General features: G+C 31.7%; 1 protein-coding gene across 1 annotated transcript in view; it reads right to left on the reverse strand.

Moving 5' to 3' along the window:
- LOC123703137 overlaps positions 1-10,918 on the reverse strand; it is a 131,915-nt gene extending 120,997 nt beyond the window's left edge. Inside the window, exon 1 of the mRNA XM_045651036.1 lies at positions 10,777-10,918. The gene's annotated coding sequence lies outside the window, so the exon portion shown is untranslated. The remainder of the gene's footprint in view (positions 1-10,776) is intronic.
- Between the last annotated feature and the right edge of the window lie 6,209 nt (positions 10,919-17,127).

Here is a 17,127-nt window from a genome sequence, read left to right on the forward strand (position 1 = left end):
TCTGTGTAGCGCATGTCGCGTGACGCACGATACGTACGATAATTATCGTACAAACACGATAATTTTTAGTTAAATGTCTATAGTGTGAAAAAAAGTTTCACTTTTGCCGTGGTTTCATAAAACCACACAACTTTTTTTTTTCTTAATATTACTGAATAATAAACTGATACGCTATAAAATACAAAGAATCTATGGAATATAAATAAAGCTTTTTTTTTAAATATAAAGCTATTGTACAGGTTAACCTTATAACTGCGCACTGCTCAGGTCTATTTCACACACGTTAAGGTCTACCTGCACAGGTATACCTGTATAGATGAACCTGTCAAGTATACCGTTGCTTGTGTGCGAGCCATAAGACAGGTTTTATGAGAATAAAAAACATTATATTAGTACATAATTTAAGTAATGCTTTTCAAAGCTATTTAGCTTAATTGAAATTGTCAGTTATTGGTGTTAACCAAGAAGCTTATATCTAATACACTGGAGATTGCACTATGAACGTTGACAAGTCACGGGAAGGTATGACCTTGAATGACGCCTGATTGTTTTTTTATCCCTTTCACACCTAACTTGGCAAGTTGGTGTTAACAGATTTCAAATAAGCAATATTCAAAACGTAATCGGCAGTCAGTATATTTGTAAAACACTAAATAAATGATCGACTGTTTTTATAAAATCGCGTTTTTTCTTGTTTTACAAAGCCTCTAATACAAAACCAAATAATACTTGAATTGAGTTATTCAGATTTTATTCATTCTTTTGAAAGGATAAAAAAAATAATATCAATAAAATCAAAAACAATTTCATTCGATTCCTCAATTTAACAACACTGATAATTATTCTGCAAGTCTAAAATCATGTTTATTTGGAGTCTTCTCGGAGAAAATAATCCATAACGAAAACAAAAATAAATAAATAAACTATAACACAATTTCAATTAGAAGAAAAACCTAAAGAATCATTAACAACATCAAAAGCATATTCTGTTCTCAATACAGAGTTGCAGGCTATGGTTGGTATGTAGGTTGGCAGATGTCACATGCCTTCAAACATTTCGTTTGCAAGGAAACGGTTTCTTCTCGATGTTTTCCTTTTAAATGGAGTGAGTGGCGATGGTGTCACATATAACTTGTAATATTAATGTAAACTATTGAAAAAATAAATGCACATTTGCACTTTGATTCAAGTTTTAACCTTTAAATACTTCAGTTCTTGGAATTAAATTTATATTTTAAGGGATAATAAAAGTAAAAGTAGTTTTAGAAAAAAAAGAAGGTATATCGTATAACTAGCTGCTCCGCGCGGCTTCACCCCCGTGGTCCCCGATCACTCCTGTTGGTCGTAGCGTAATGATATATAGCCTATAGCCTTCCTCGATGAATGAGATATCTAACACCGAAAGAATTCTTCAAATCGGACCAGTAGTTCCCGAGATTAGCGCGTTCAAACAAACAAACAAACTCTTCAGTTTTATAATATTAGTATAGATATGAAGTCATATGAGTTCACTTTTAATAAGCGACGTCATGGAAACAAAATAATTGTATTTAATTTCGTTTTGTTAAAAGAATAACGTGAAAGGTAGCCTTGCATTAATTTTCAATTGTGAAAGAATGCTGAATTTATTACCACAAAATTGCAACGAAAGTTTCTTTTAAACTATTCTTTTGCTATCTTTGGAATACCTTCGTGAAGTTGACAGTTTTTTCATTAGCAACTGTCTGTGTGAATCTTAACTTTTGAATATTGAAGTAGTATCCTTCTATTGAAACTCTGTGAAATCTTTCTAAAACTACTATTCTGTAACTAAATCTAACTAAATCTTTAATTAATTTAAAACTTACCTTCAAGTAAATGTTGAAAAAATGAAAGGTATTGACAAAGCTTTCAAAAACAGTTTTTGGTTGTTTCACAATCATTATAAAACTAGCTTTCCGCCCGCGGCTTCGCCCGCTTTGTCTAAAACCTAATAAATTATAGACTAAAACCTTCCTTTTGAATCACTCTATCTATTAAAAAAAACCGCATCAAAATCCGTTGCGTAGTTTTAAAGATTTAAGCATACAAAGGGACATAGGGACAGAGAAAGTGACTTTGTTTTATACTATGTAGTGATGTTATATATACGACTTTCACTCGCTTTTCGTTCTTTTTCTTAAAATAAAACTTCGTAGGCTGTTTTGACAATCGTCAAGTGAACAAGGAAAAAATTCGAATTCGGTTAAAATGAAAATTTGTGAACGAATCACTTCAAAGGTGTCGCGTATAGGCACATTTCATTATATGAAGGGAAGGAATACATAAAGGGATATAAAAAGAATGCTTCAAGTATATTTAAAGAAGATTTATTTCAATCGCGTGCACATTTTTTCATTTTTTATATTCAACATTATTATACAGACAGACTTTCTGTTATAAGACGTATAGTGATGTAGGAGAATAGATCTTTAAATAAGAAATTTGTACAATATTTGCAAAAATATTATCTATTTATAAGGATAATGTACCAGATAAATCATATCATATTACATGAAACCCCATGTCCTTTTGTGTATGGGATAGATACATTCCACGTCCATATTCTTATTTACAAGCAAGTATGGTCCCTTTATAAGACTTTTCGTCACAGGAATTTGAATCAAAAGCTGTACGCGTACCTTAGATTTATAGCTTTCTTCCTGCGGCTTCGCCTGTTTTGTCTAAAACGTAATAAATTATATACTAAAACCTTCCACTTCAATTATCTATTAAAAACAGCCGCATCAAAATCCATTGCGTAGTTTTAAAGATTTCAGCATAATTATATACGGACAGAGAAAGCGACTTTCTTTTATACTATGTAGTGATGATGAAAATGCAACAAATGCACATACAATTAAATTTAATTTCTATTATAATCGCGAAAACAAAGGAACTTCACTGGTTATTTGAGCATGCTTGCCTCGAATCGGGTCACGATCCCAACTGAGAGGCTGCCGCAACTTTATAACCTGGGTTAGATTTCCTGTTTAAACGTGTTTTCTGTTTTCTACAAGTAATTAGGTTTTCAAGGATTATTGTCCTTAATTTCTGTTTCATAATTATGCAGCTAATTAAAGCAGCCGTAATTTAAAACGTTGAAAGAACATAGGGATGTATAAATGTGACTGAATTATATTTATTTGTATACATATCTGTAAGTAATAACACATTATAATCCGTCTTTATAGAACTCCCTTTTTTATGAAGATTCTATAATTATAAAAATTAAATGTGTTTACATTTGATTGTACGTTTTATTGCAAGAATATTTTTTTGTTGTGAGTTATTTGTATTCAATTTATGGCACGTGTAAAATTTGTACATTCTCATCGTGATAATAATAAGGATAACAAATTCCAAAAAAGGAAACCAATTTATCGTTATACCAATCCTTTTCGACCTTTCTTAAAATATCTTATCATGCACGACATTTTGCCAATTACATAACCCATTGAGCCCCGAGCGGCCCGATCGGTCCACGACAGTAGATTTTCTATTGTGTCTGTGATTCCGGGGGCTGAGTTATTAAAAGAAAATGAGTACGATTATAATTCTAAGTTCAATGCATACTTTTCATAAAAGGTAAATTATTATTTTTCTGTATTTTAACAATTCAAAAGCGCTTCTAAACAAATTCTTTATAAAATAAGGTATATAACACATACTAATACACGTGGAAATAATATGATACAATTCATGAATTTATATTTTTTGGTTTTTATGGCATTCAAATGCTTATATAATAGAAAAAATTCGATCCCGCCTCGTGATCGAATTTTTTCTATTCTTTATAAATTTATATGATACAATTCATACCTACGGATATAAAATACTTTCAATACAAAAGGAATCCTTTACCCCGGTACTTAAAATGAAGTCTTTAATTTATTACACCCTCCCAGCGGGGGCTACACACAACGTCTTTGTTGTTTAAGAATACTCTGAAAAAATAAGAAAAATTCGCATGGTTGCCTCCACGGAGAATTATGTCTCTCTTTAAATTTATTACCTTATAAACTTTATGGGCTCCGCTTTTGCTTTAATGCTATTTTATTATAGTTTAAAAATTTAATCATATTTTGTATGTGAAGTTGTGTGGAAAATAGTTCAATTATTGGTTTAGTAGTTTTGTTTTTGGTATCGGTATCATATTGTATCGCGTATCAAATCTATAAATTAATCTTATAATATTATAAAGCTGAAGAGTTTTATTGTTTGTTTAAACGCGTTAATCTCAGGAACTACTGGTCCGATTTGAAAAATTCTCGGTGTTAGATAGCACATTCATCGAGGAAGGCTATAAGCTACATATCATCTTGCTCAGACCAACAGGAGCAGAGCTCTGCGGGTAAAACCGCAGAACACAGCTATATAAATAAAATTTCTTAAAACACTACAGAAATAAAGTATCTACATTAAAAGAAATGGTACACATTTCTCAAATACATTCACTGTTAAACTTTATAATGTGCGAAAATAAAACAAAGTTTTGATTAGTTTATATATCGATGAATAATATTCAAAGGTAAATTAGGTAAATTTTAGACGCCAAAATAGGTAACAGTTAGAATAATAATAGTCAAAGTATTTTTCTGGAAATGATGCATAAATAAACATCTCACTGATATAAAAAATATGCATGTATTGATAGCGTATTATGAAAACAAGATTGTTGTGGTGAGCTCGAGTATCGTAGAGATTTACCGTAGAAATGCTACGAGATTTATTGCATTTATTCTGCTTGTTCGGAAAATGATTTCGAAATATTATTTTAAAATAAACATGCATTTTATATGTTATATTAGGTAGGAAAGCTTGGAAATATTATTAAAACCTATTTAAAGATCAGTAATAAGTTTATCCAGATGGGAACGTGAAAAATGAGATTGATTTCATATTGTCAAATAAACCTAAATTCTTCAAGGATATAACCACAATTAATAAGTTCAACTTTAACACAAACCATCGTATGGTAAGAGGAGCCATTTACCTAAATGAGATAAAAAAGAGGAGACAGTACACTAAGAAAGTAATTACACCAAGTCAAATCCCTCTCAACGTCCCGGAAAACTTGTTGACAACATTAAAAGATAATTTACTGAATAACAACAAGAGCGAAAATATTCAAGAAAAATATAATATAATAGAAAAAGCGCTGAAAGAAATATCCAGAAAATTATATACTCTAAAAAACAAGAGAGATAAAATAGGAGACGAAGCCAGACATCTACTTGAGACCAGGAAAACTTTATTAAGAAATAAGAAACAAAATAGAACACAAATAACCCAGCTAAGTAAACAAATAAATGAAAAAATTAGGACTCATAGGAAACAAATTAGAAACAGAACTATCCAATTCCACATTGAAAAATCTGGAGGCATAAAGAAAGCTCTGAAAGAACTGAGAGAGAATACCTGTTGGATCCCATCCATCAAAAGCAAGACATCTAATAAGAAAGCAACAAAACGACCCGAAATTATGGAAATAGCAACAACATTTTATAGTAAATTATATGATGATCCAGACTACACAAATACTCAATACCCACAGGAAGAAGACGAAGAAGCTACCCTCCCAATATTAGAATCCGAAGTAAGAACCGCAGTACTGTCCCAGAAAAACTACAAAGCCCCCGGAGAGGACGGAATAACAAACGAAATTTTGAAGAAATGCCTAGACTACATAATAAGTGATATTACCAATATATACAACGATATTCTGACTAAAGAAACAATACCGCAACAATGGACATCGTCAACCATCATATTGCTCCATAAGAAAGGCGACAGGGCAGATATAAACAACTACAGACCGATCAGCCTGATCTCCAATCTATATAAGATATTTGCAAAGGTAATATTGAACAGAATTAGCTCAAAATTGGACGAAAATCAGCCGAGAGAACAGGCTGGATTCCGAAGCGACTTCTCAACAATGGATCACATTCATGTCGTCAAACAAATTATCCAAAAGAGCAATGAATACAGAAAGACATACTACTTGGCATTCGTAGATTACAGTAAGGCATTCGACTCTTTGAAACATTCACACATTTGGGACGCTCTACACTCACAAGGAGTGCAACGAAAATATATCAGGATAATAAAAAACATATACAAAGAATCAACGGCAAAAATTCAGACTGAAAGGAAAGGAGAGGCCTTTAAAATAAAAAAGGGAGTACGGCAAGGTGACCCCCTCTCACCAAAAATATTCGCATCTGTACTAGAACAGATATTTCGTAAAATTAACTGGGATGAATATGGGATAAATGTAAATGGCAAAAAGCTCAACCACCTAAGGTTCGCAGACGACCTGATTCTGCTTAGCGAAAACCAAGAGGGCTTAAAAACAATGTTAACGCAATTAGACAGAGAGAGCAGAAAGGTGGGTCTGACTATGAATCTAGACAAAACAAAACTAATGACAAACAACATAAAAACACCTATACTGTTAGACTCAAATCAGATAGAATATGTTGATGAATATACATATTTAGGACAGATCATTGCACCGGAAAATCAAATGCAAAAAGAAATTAACATCAGAATAAATAAAGCTTGGAAAAGATTCTGGTCTCTAAAGGAAGTTATGAAGAATCCACATATGCCCCTTAAAGATAAGACTACAGTGTTCAACTCTTGCATACTACCAAGTTTAACCTATGGAGCACAAACCTGGGCCCTCACTAGCAAACAGAGTGGAGCACTCAGAGTGTGCCAAAACAAAATGGAGAGGAGCATCCTAAACCTCAAGCTAAGAGACAAAGTTAAACTTAAGAATATAAGAAGCAAGACAAAAGTTATGGATGTCACTTACACAGTGAAAAAGCTTAAATGGAACTGGGTAGGCCATATGATAAGAAACAATAAGGGAAAATGGACAAAAGATGTTACTGAATGGTATCCTCGGGATGGGAAAAGAAAGAAAGGAAGGCAGAAAACAAGATGGGAGGATGATATTAGGAAGGTAGCTGGAACAACATGGCAAAGAGAAGCCACAAATAGAGATAGATGGAAAAGCCTAGGGGAGGCCTATGCCAAAAGGCAAACTGATAATTAAGTTACCGATGTATGACCGATGTAAAATGAATCTAATTTATATTTATATTATTTAATTAAATATTGTTATTAATGATTAAAAGTGCATGTAATCTTATCATAATTGAAATTAAAAATGAAATTGCTAAATGTGCATGAAACTGATTGTATTAAAATAAATATGAATGGCATTGTAATATATTGAAAATTATTTATTACAAGAGAGATAGAAATTATATGTAATGTATAATGTATTGTAATGTAATGATGTTATCAGTAATAAAGGCTATTTTTATTTTTATTTATTTTATTTTTTTATAATAAGTTTATATATAAGTGAGACTTGAATAAAATCAAAACGTACTTAGTATTTCATTTCAGTTATTAATTATTAGATTTGAGCACTGCTTTATTCATCAAATTAACAACGAAATATAGGAAAAATGAAACAGTAACGTATGTACGACATTAAACCTTATTATAAATCATAGCGATTAAATTTAATATTTACTGCACGCCCATTACTTACGCTGTAGCAATTGACTAAATTTTTGAAGAATTGAAAAAAATCGTGTGGCGGAATTCGAACCCGGTTCTTTTCCCTTGCCGGGGAGTCGCCTGACCTCCGACCACCCGTTTAAAGTTTATACATTTGTGTTGCCATTGCAAAGTAACATTTCACACCTATCGACATATTTATTGACAGCTAACATTGAAGAAATGACTGAAATGATTAGGTGAGTCCCTATAGAGCAAAGAGCCTCGCCAAGCAATTACTGCGCGAAGCGGCTAGGTCAGTGTGAACGTGGCTTGGCCGAGGAGAATGACAGTCCGACAGATAGACGGTGTAGTAGTTAAATAAATAGCTATGTTTTATTAAAACTACACAAAACAGAAAATCGAAAGATCGTATTGTTTAATAATTGCACGCCTCATAAGCGAAGCGTTGAGGTGGGTACTACTGTCACTTCGCGCAAAACATCTGATTTTTCAAACTTAAAATGTCTTTATGTATCATACATTGCACTTGTAAGATAATACATACACACACATATTAAGAAAAAACACTATTTTTAACGTTCATGATATTTTTGATGTCATTTTTGTTATTTAAACTAGTTAAAAAACAGTTTAAAAAAGTTCTGTCTTGGACGTCCGTGTGTCTGTATGTGCGGATCCTTTTTCTTGTTAACACGATAGCGACCGAAATACTTTACTAATCGAGTCTTTTTTTTTCTCTTACGCTTGAGTATGCTCAGGAATAGAACCCTTTCAATTTTCAGGGTCTGATTCGATGTGGTTTAATTGTTATTAAATAAACAAAAAAAAAAAGGATGAGATTATGAGGCGTGCACTTTTGGATTTTCCAAATTTTTCTCTCTATTACGGTGTTAGACCAAACGAACATAGAGCTAGAGCAAGAGCATTCTTTGGTGATTTTTTAGTGTAAACGAAAACTCGTATTCAGTGTTGTTCAGTATTAGAAAATTGCATAGAATCTTTTCGAACGCACTAAGAACAACGAAAGGATATTCTACGCCTGTTTACACTAAATAATTTGACATAGTGGTTAGAATGAGCATTCGCTCGTTTGATCTAAATGCACCAACTCTACCTATATAATATAGCACACTTTAATTCTATAATTATTTATTACTTCAGTATCCAGTTAATATTAAACCATTTATCATTCAATTTTAATACCAAACGTTGGTATTTAAATAATATTTTGAACAATAATATATTGTTTTAATTAATATTGAAACAGGAACAAGCGACATGTTATTGACATGTCAAAATGGTATATCGGGCAGCTTATTGGCAGTTCTCAAAATACAACTATTTTGTATAGTGTAGTGTGTAGTGTGTTTTCCGTCAGCAAGCGGCTTTGTTATAATGGAAAATTTACGGAAATTTGTTCGTTGTACTTATGTGCGTGTGGTTGTATGTGTGTTCGTGTGTGTGTCACAAATATAATGTCATTTGGCTCTCTGTAGTGTTTTTATTTTAATTTTACTTTTAGATTTTAGTTTACTGAATGGAGTGTTAATTTGATTAAAATTTGAGAAGGCTTATTTCACGTACAAGAAAATATTTAAGCAGCATTTAAATATGGTTTGAGACGTACTTAACGTCAAATAAAAACTATTAAGAAAACCGACCCTTAAACTTACACTTACTTTTAAGATTGATAAAAATATAATATAATTAGTAGCAAAATTTCTTGTACTCGTTTCTAGCATATAAACCTATGATTTGATATAATTTATTAATTTCGTTATAAAATTAAAATAACGATAATATTCGAGCATTCGTTTGTCTTCGAGTATTGTTTCAATAATAAAATATATCTCTATAATAATAAATACACTTTATAAAATTGAGTTGATTGGCTGCCATTGAGGAATTGCTATGATATTAGTAATAAACCCATTTGGTTGAAATTTCACTAAATAATAATTGTGAAGATTGTTAATAACCGGATTATTTCAAATTCAAATTCAAATTATATTTATTTGCAAGAATGTAGTTACAAATTATAGATGTTTTCATTACAATATTATGTGGCTAATACATTCTACCCATTGATTGGGTGTGCAAATATTAAAAAAGAAAGTTGATTAGTTTAATTATTTAAATGTACACACAATGTAGATAAATAAAATTATTTGTATAAAAAAAAAATATATTTTGAATATTAAAATTGAATAAGGGCTTGATAATTGAAAAATAAAATGTTTGTTGAATTTGATATTTTTGGTTTTATGGCATTCAAAATGCTTTGTAAATATAAATTTATAAAAAAAGAAAAAATTCAATCACTATAATAAAATGTTTTACAAGATTCATCAATCAACAATAAAACCTTACAACATTCCAAGTATAATTAACATTTAAGAAATTACATTAAAGTCTAAAGTAATCTTTACTATTCACTGAACTGAATAATGATTCTGAATAAACCTTTTACGTTAAATAATAATTTATTTAAATGTCTAATTCAATAACGAGTAGTTTCATCTCAAAAGGTATTAAGGGCCATTTCCTAAATCCGACCTGAAAGAGAATAAATTAATACTAAGGATGGACAAATTAATGTAACCGTTGTGAAATCAAATGTAATTTATGTACATAATATTATATAATAATGTGTTGAAGAATTAATAGACGATTTTCAGGAAAATAAAATATGCTATTTAAAAATATGTTTTATTAAAATAGACATTTTCTTATAATTTGTGTCATAATAATTTGATATTCTTAGTTTTTGAATAAACAAACACATCAAACTAAATATTTTAATGGTCGTATTATTATTTGTGAAGATAATATTATAAATCGTGTAAAATAATAATTATTATAGTTTGTATAAACTGGGAAGGAAGGAAATAACAATAAAATCAGAAAACTAATAAGGCGCACTACCTATATAAATATTCACATGGAATTCCTAAAAAAATATTTAAGTGTATATTGAATAAAAAATAATAATATATTTTCGTACCAATTTGGTAAATTGTTAAGTATTTAGAATATTTTATTGTAATTGTCCCTTGTAAGAATTAATTCTTTACTTACCGATATCATAAGAATCTCAATTTATTCCACAATTATTTGAGTAACTACGTATGAAACGTAGTAATCATTTTTATAATATTATTATATCAACAACAAATTTATTCCAACAATATAAATAACAAAGCAACTTACCAAAACAAAAGCACACACACAAAATCGTTTCACATCACTGTAATAATTTTAATTAAACAAACTGCGATCTATGCAAATTAATTTTCACGTATTCGTACAACAGTCACGAATCCCAGAGGTGATATGAAAGTAACGTGCTCTCGCGGCGAAGAACCAAGTAAGACTGACGTTGCTCGTTCCGTGTACGAATTTTAAACCCTTGCGCTATATGGGATTCACTTTTTAAAAAAAGAATCTACAATTGTTTATATGGGATATGAGAATGTAATGCGTAGGCTGTGAATGTTATTTACATGTTCGTAGCAGCTACGTTGCTACGCTGTAGCACGTCTACGAAATTGCTTTCAAAGGATCTGTGTGAACAATGAATCGGTAACGTTGTTTGTGTTAGATATTGTTTTAACTACTTTTGTGTGCTTTGGTTGTAGAAGCTCTACGACATACATTTTCATTATACTAATAGCATACAGTCATCTCGCCTCGTCTAAGTTGAAGTATATGATATTTCCTTTTATTATTTAATAATATTATAAGTAACTAGCTGTGCCCGCGACTTCGTCCGCGTGGAATAGCGACTGCATAGTAGTTACTACTTTACATACAATTATTTAGTAAACACGTACTACCATAAACAATTCATAGAATAATTGTTAATAGAATTTATTACTAATCTAAGCTAAAAAACTTACGTACTTTCCGGAAATCCGGGGCATTTTCCGGGGATATCCGGAAAATGCCTGTAAAATATCTGGAAAATCCCCCGGAAAATGTCCGGGAAATACCCGTAAAATATCCGGAAAATGCGTGAAAATGTTCGGGAAAAGCGTGGAAAATGCCTGAAAAATCTCCGGAAAATGCCAGGGAAATGTCTGGAAAATATCCGGAAAAAGCGTGGAAAATGCCTGGAAAATCCCCGGAAAATGCCTGAGAGATGCCCAGAAAATGCCCGGAAAATGCGTGAAAATGTCCGGAAAACGCGTGGAAAATGCCTGGAAAATCTCCGGAAAATGTCAGGGAAATGATCAGAAAATGCCTGGAAAATATCTAGAAAATATCCGGAAAATGCGTGAAAATGTCCGGAAAAAGCGTGGAAAATGCCTGGAAATCCCCGGAAAAATGTCAGGGAATGTCCGGAAAATGCTTGGGAAATGCCTGGAAAATGCCTGGAAAATATCTGGAAAATATCCGGAAAATGCGTGAAATGGTCCGGAAAAGGCGTGGAAAATGCCTGGAAAATCCCCGGAAAATGCGTGAGGAATTGCCCGGAAAATGCCCGGAAAATATCCGGAAAATGCGTGAAAATGTCCGGAAAAAGCGTGGAAAATGCCACTTCAAATTTGCGAAGTAATTAAAGCAGACAACCAAAAAACCGGCCAAGTGCGAGTCGGGCTCGCGCACAAAGGGTTCCGTAGCAGCAAATATAATAAACTTATTATGTCAATTTATACACCTGGTAAAATTACAGTTAAATCAACCTATCTCAAAAACTATAAGAGATACTTTGATCAAACCAAAAATCGTTGAAAGAGTTAATTAGCATGCATCACCTCTATTTTTTTTAGAATTTTATACCCCGTAGTTATAAAAATAGAGGGGGGGGACATACTTTTTACGACTTTGAGAGCTGATATCTCAAAAACCGTTCACTTTAAGAAAAATGTTTTTTAGAAAACTTTATATCATTTTAAAAGACCTTTCCATTGATACCCCACACGGGTATGTACATCGAAAAAAAAAATTTCATCCCTCAGTTACATGTATGGGGGGCCCCACCCCCAATTCTTTTTTTTACTATTTAGTGTCATATTTTTGTAGCGGTTCATACAACACATATTCCCATCAAATTTCATCACTGTAGTACTTATAGTTTCCGAGTAAATCGGCTGTGACAGACGGACAGACGGACAGACGGACAGACGGACATGACGAAACTATAAGGGTTCCGTTTTTGCCATTTTGGCTACGGAACCCTAAAAAAAGAAAAAGAAAGCTAAAATCTTTCATATTAAATGTTTAAGGGATATTCATATTTCATATTATGTACTTAATGTATGGGAGGGTTTAAAGATATTTTTTTTTTGATATTTCTCGATTTATTTAAAAAAAATGATTACGGCCATTATTAGGTTAAGTACTTTCGATATCAGTTTAAAGTTTTTTGTTATCTGTAATACTTACAAAAAAAAATCGCCTGTGCACACTGAACGATTAGGTACACCTTGTACATGAATGCCTTAGCAAATGTTCGCCGTGATTATTTAAATGATCATAATTTTTTTATTAATGAACCAATTGACATGAATTAAACACTAAATGACAAAAAAAATTAACTACAGTTTTGGGTTCGGGATCAATTTAATAATTACACCTGCTAATATTTTTTTACATATTTTCATTGTATAAAATCGTAACATAATTTCCTTTATGTATTGTTCTATTAACACATAGATAATATCTTCCCAAGGTACTAAATTTTAATAAAAAAGTTGTTTTTGTTATTTATATCTAAAAAAGAGTATTTATATTAGACAGAAATAAACATAAAATTTTTATAAGTTTTATGGAAGCTGAATGTAATGCAAATGGGCAAATATAAAAGTTAAATTAGGTATTTAAATAAATAAATGAAACAACTACTAATTACAGAAAAACTTCTTTTTCGGTTGAAAATTGCTGGATCATGAGTATAATTCTTTATCTCTTACCTTGGGCAGTCTGGAAGAGATCGCTAGTAAGCGATAAGACCGCCTTATGTACATACCGTGTTAATCCATTTGGTATGATTGTAAATATTTTACTTGGTGTGGTACGTATATTACCACACCAATTGATAAATAATATGTACTCTGATCCCAGTACGATCTGTACCGCGATAGCCATAACGATAATAAAACAATCAGATGACAGTAAAGCACGATTAAAAATCATACTTGTACAGTAGTTGTGAGTGCAATATTTACGTTTCAAAATAACATTTTTTTTTGGTACTAAAACGTAGGTAGATTCTCACGCACGCACGCTGATACGTGGTTGGTTGCCCCTTTTCTCATTCCCGAAAAATATCCTCTAAAATTACCCAAGATTCTTCCAATGTTTGTACCATACGTTGGAAATTAACTTTAGTCAACAATTGACCACGCGCCAGGATACTTATTTCTACTACATCCTCATGCAAATCGTTAATTTTTATGAACATTGAATCTGTAAATAAAAAAAATGAAAACATTACTTTACCTAATTTTATTTAAAAGCTACTAACAAATAAAATTATATCAAGAACTAAAGTGACCTTCTTTGGGCGTTTAATATAGTCTAGTAAAAGTTATACATAAAAATAAAACTTCATCATTTTCTTATTTTGTCGTAACTTCAATTCTAATTAAAAACATGAGTCTAACTATATAATTAATTAATAAAGAATAAATATAAAAGCTACAACTTACCTTTTGTGGGAACGCAAGAAGGATTTTTTAAAATGTCACATTTAACTGTTAATAGTGTCTTGTTTGACATCAAATAATAAACATCTACCCTCACTTGTAAAATTTTATTAAGTATATTCACATAAAATATAAGCACCTGAAGTGGACTCTGGGAAGACATGGGTTAAAAAGTTAAATAAATAAGTACAATTAAAAACCCCACCAACATCATATTATTTAATTTTTAATTATAAATTTGCAAGAAGCGTTAAACATGTAAATTGATTTGATTTTAATGAAGTCTCATAGATGGCGCTGTTTCAAATTTGTCTTTATACTACTAAGATTCATTAAACTGTTTCTCTGCCAAAATTACGTAAATGACGTAGTTTTTATAGTGTAAAGCTAGATAATAGCGTGGCTTACCCAAAAACAACATTTAAACATGAGTCTTTAGATTGTACGCTGTGTAATACACGGAATACGTTAGAAAAATAAAGGTTCACAGCTCCTCCCCCGGAGGTGATAGCATGATAATGTGTATATAAAAGCCTCACCCGACCTGTTAGTAATATTCATGCAAAATTTGAAGTCAATCTATGCGGTACTTTTCGAGATTAGCTCGGACAAATATACAGACAAACAGACAAACAGACAAACCGACAAACAGACAAACAGACAAAAATTCTAAAAACTATGTTTTTGGCTTCTATATCGATTATAGATCATGGATTATGTATTCTTTTAAAAAAATATTCAATGTACAGTTTTGACTTTCCTACGATTTTATTATATGTATAGATAATAATAAATAATTAAACGTCTTATATCCCACATAATACTTTAAAAAAGGAGTTTTTATTTAGACGCTAGTTTAATATGTTAATATTCAAAATAAAAATATACATGCGAGTCACATAAGACTTAGATAAATTATATATTCTGTGGTTATGGTAACCTGAAATTAACGTAATAAATAAATTAAAATAAATAAATAGTAAATACATTTTAACATATAACATACAATACCCGTACCCAAAAAATCAAAATCTATTGGTGTATTACCGAAACTTTCCGCTTTGACCGCTTTTCGATCAGGGTCAACCCTCACCCGAGTCTCAAGTAACAAAGAACGTCTTTTGTTTACCGATAGCAGTAGTTGAAAGCGTATGAATAGGCCATTGTATTAACTCACTCATTGCTAATAGTTAGTCGGATTGAATGAATGTATGACATGATAATGATTTGCTAGTGATTCTGTGGAAGATGTGTACTTAAATATAAGTTGTATTGGCATGTTGTACTGTTATGTAATCTACACTTCTCTTAAATTATAATGGGATTACATTGGATTGGTTTAGAGAAAGTGAAACAGTTTGTAATCTATAAACTCTACTCCTTGCTCTATGAAAAAGCTTTCACAATTTTATCCTGCTCCAATTAATGGCTAGTTGTTTTTATATTTTTGATAAATTTACCTCACTAACCTTTTTATATAGTACGATAAATAAGAAGTATTATATATTCTATATAATAATAATTATTCATTATAAATGAGGAAATCCGTAGGAGAACCGGAGTCACCGACATAGCTCGCCGGATTATCACGTTGAAGTGGCAATGGGCGGGGCACATAGCCCGTAGAACCGACGGTCGTTGGGGCAAAAAGGTTCTGGAATGGAGGCCACGAACTGGACGACGAAGCGTGGGACGACCTCCCACAAGATGGACAGACGACCTGGTCCGAGTGGCAGGGAGCCGCTGGATGCAGGCCGCCGGTGACCGGTCGTACTGGAGATCCTTGAGGGAGGCCTTTGTCCAGCATTGGACGTCCCACGGCTGAAGCGACGATTCGCCAAATTTTTTGGTAAACGCAAAACTCGAAAAGAGCTGAACTGATTTCGTTAATTATTTTTTATAATATTCCTTGAAGTACGAGGAGAGAAAGCATACCATGTACCATGGGCGAAGCCGGAGCGGACCGCTACTTTCATAATTTTATTTCCTACGGTGGAAATTATTACTATTATATAATCTAGTGCAATCAAAGCTCACTAACAATCTGTAGCTAGAAATATACTTTGGGCATTGTGATAAATAAACTTCACTAGCAAGATTTGCTTCTAAACCTCTCATTATATGAAATTAAATGAAATTCCTTGCCAACCTGCAATTAAATTAAAAAAATTCCCGCCACCCGTGAATTCGTTAATTACTTCGAATTTATCCAATTTTTAAGTCAACCTTACTTAAGTGTCCTGAATCTTAATGAATCAGTTTTAACTTTGATTAAATTGAGCCACTTGTCTTTTCATAGTGACTAAAACAGTTATTCTGTTTTCGTATTAACACTTTTTCTTTGAAACAATGAAAACTAAAAAAACAGTGTTTTTGTCTTATCTACAGACTCAGTAGAGTCAAAATTTTAATTATTATTAATACAATATAGTAACTTATTTTTAAGTAAACCACAGAGATCTAGCATTTGTGTATCGTATTCTTTAAACTAGCTGTGCCCCGCGGTTTAAACCTCATTTCATTCCCTTATCGGTGGTGATAATAAGCCTTTAGCCTTCCACGATAAATGAGCTATGTAATTGATACTTTTTTTTTTGGTTTTATGGCATTCAAATGCTTTATAAATATAATTTTATAAATGTCATATAAAAAAATGTGATCTATGTAATACTAAAATAATTTTTGAAATCGTACCCGTACTTCCAGAGGTAAGTGCGTAGAACGAACTCTTCAGATGTATAATATTTTTGTTCAATATCCATGAATTCATTCGATAGGTCTTTGTAGAAACGTAGTTCTCAATCTACAAATCTAATTTCTCAAAAAGTTTATCATCATAAACTGTGACACAAGTCTATCCTAAAATAGACCAATAGGCTAATTAAGAAGTTAACACTAACCACAAAAAACT

This window comes from Colias croceus, chromosome 25 (genome assembly GCF_905220415.1).
Source record: "Colias croceus chromosome 25, ilColCroc2.1".
NCBI classification, from domain to species: Eukaryota; Metazoa; Arthropoda; class Insecta; order Lepidoptera; family Pieridae; genus Colias; species Colias croceus.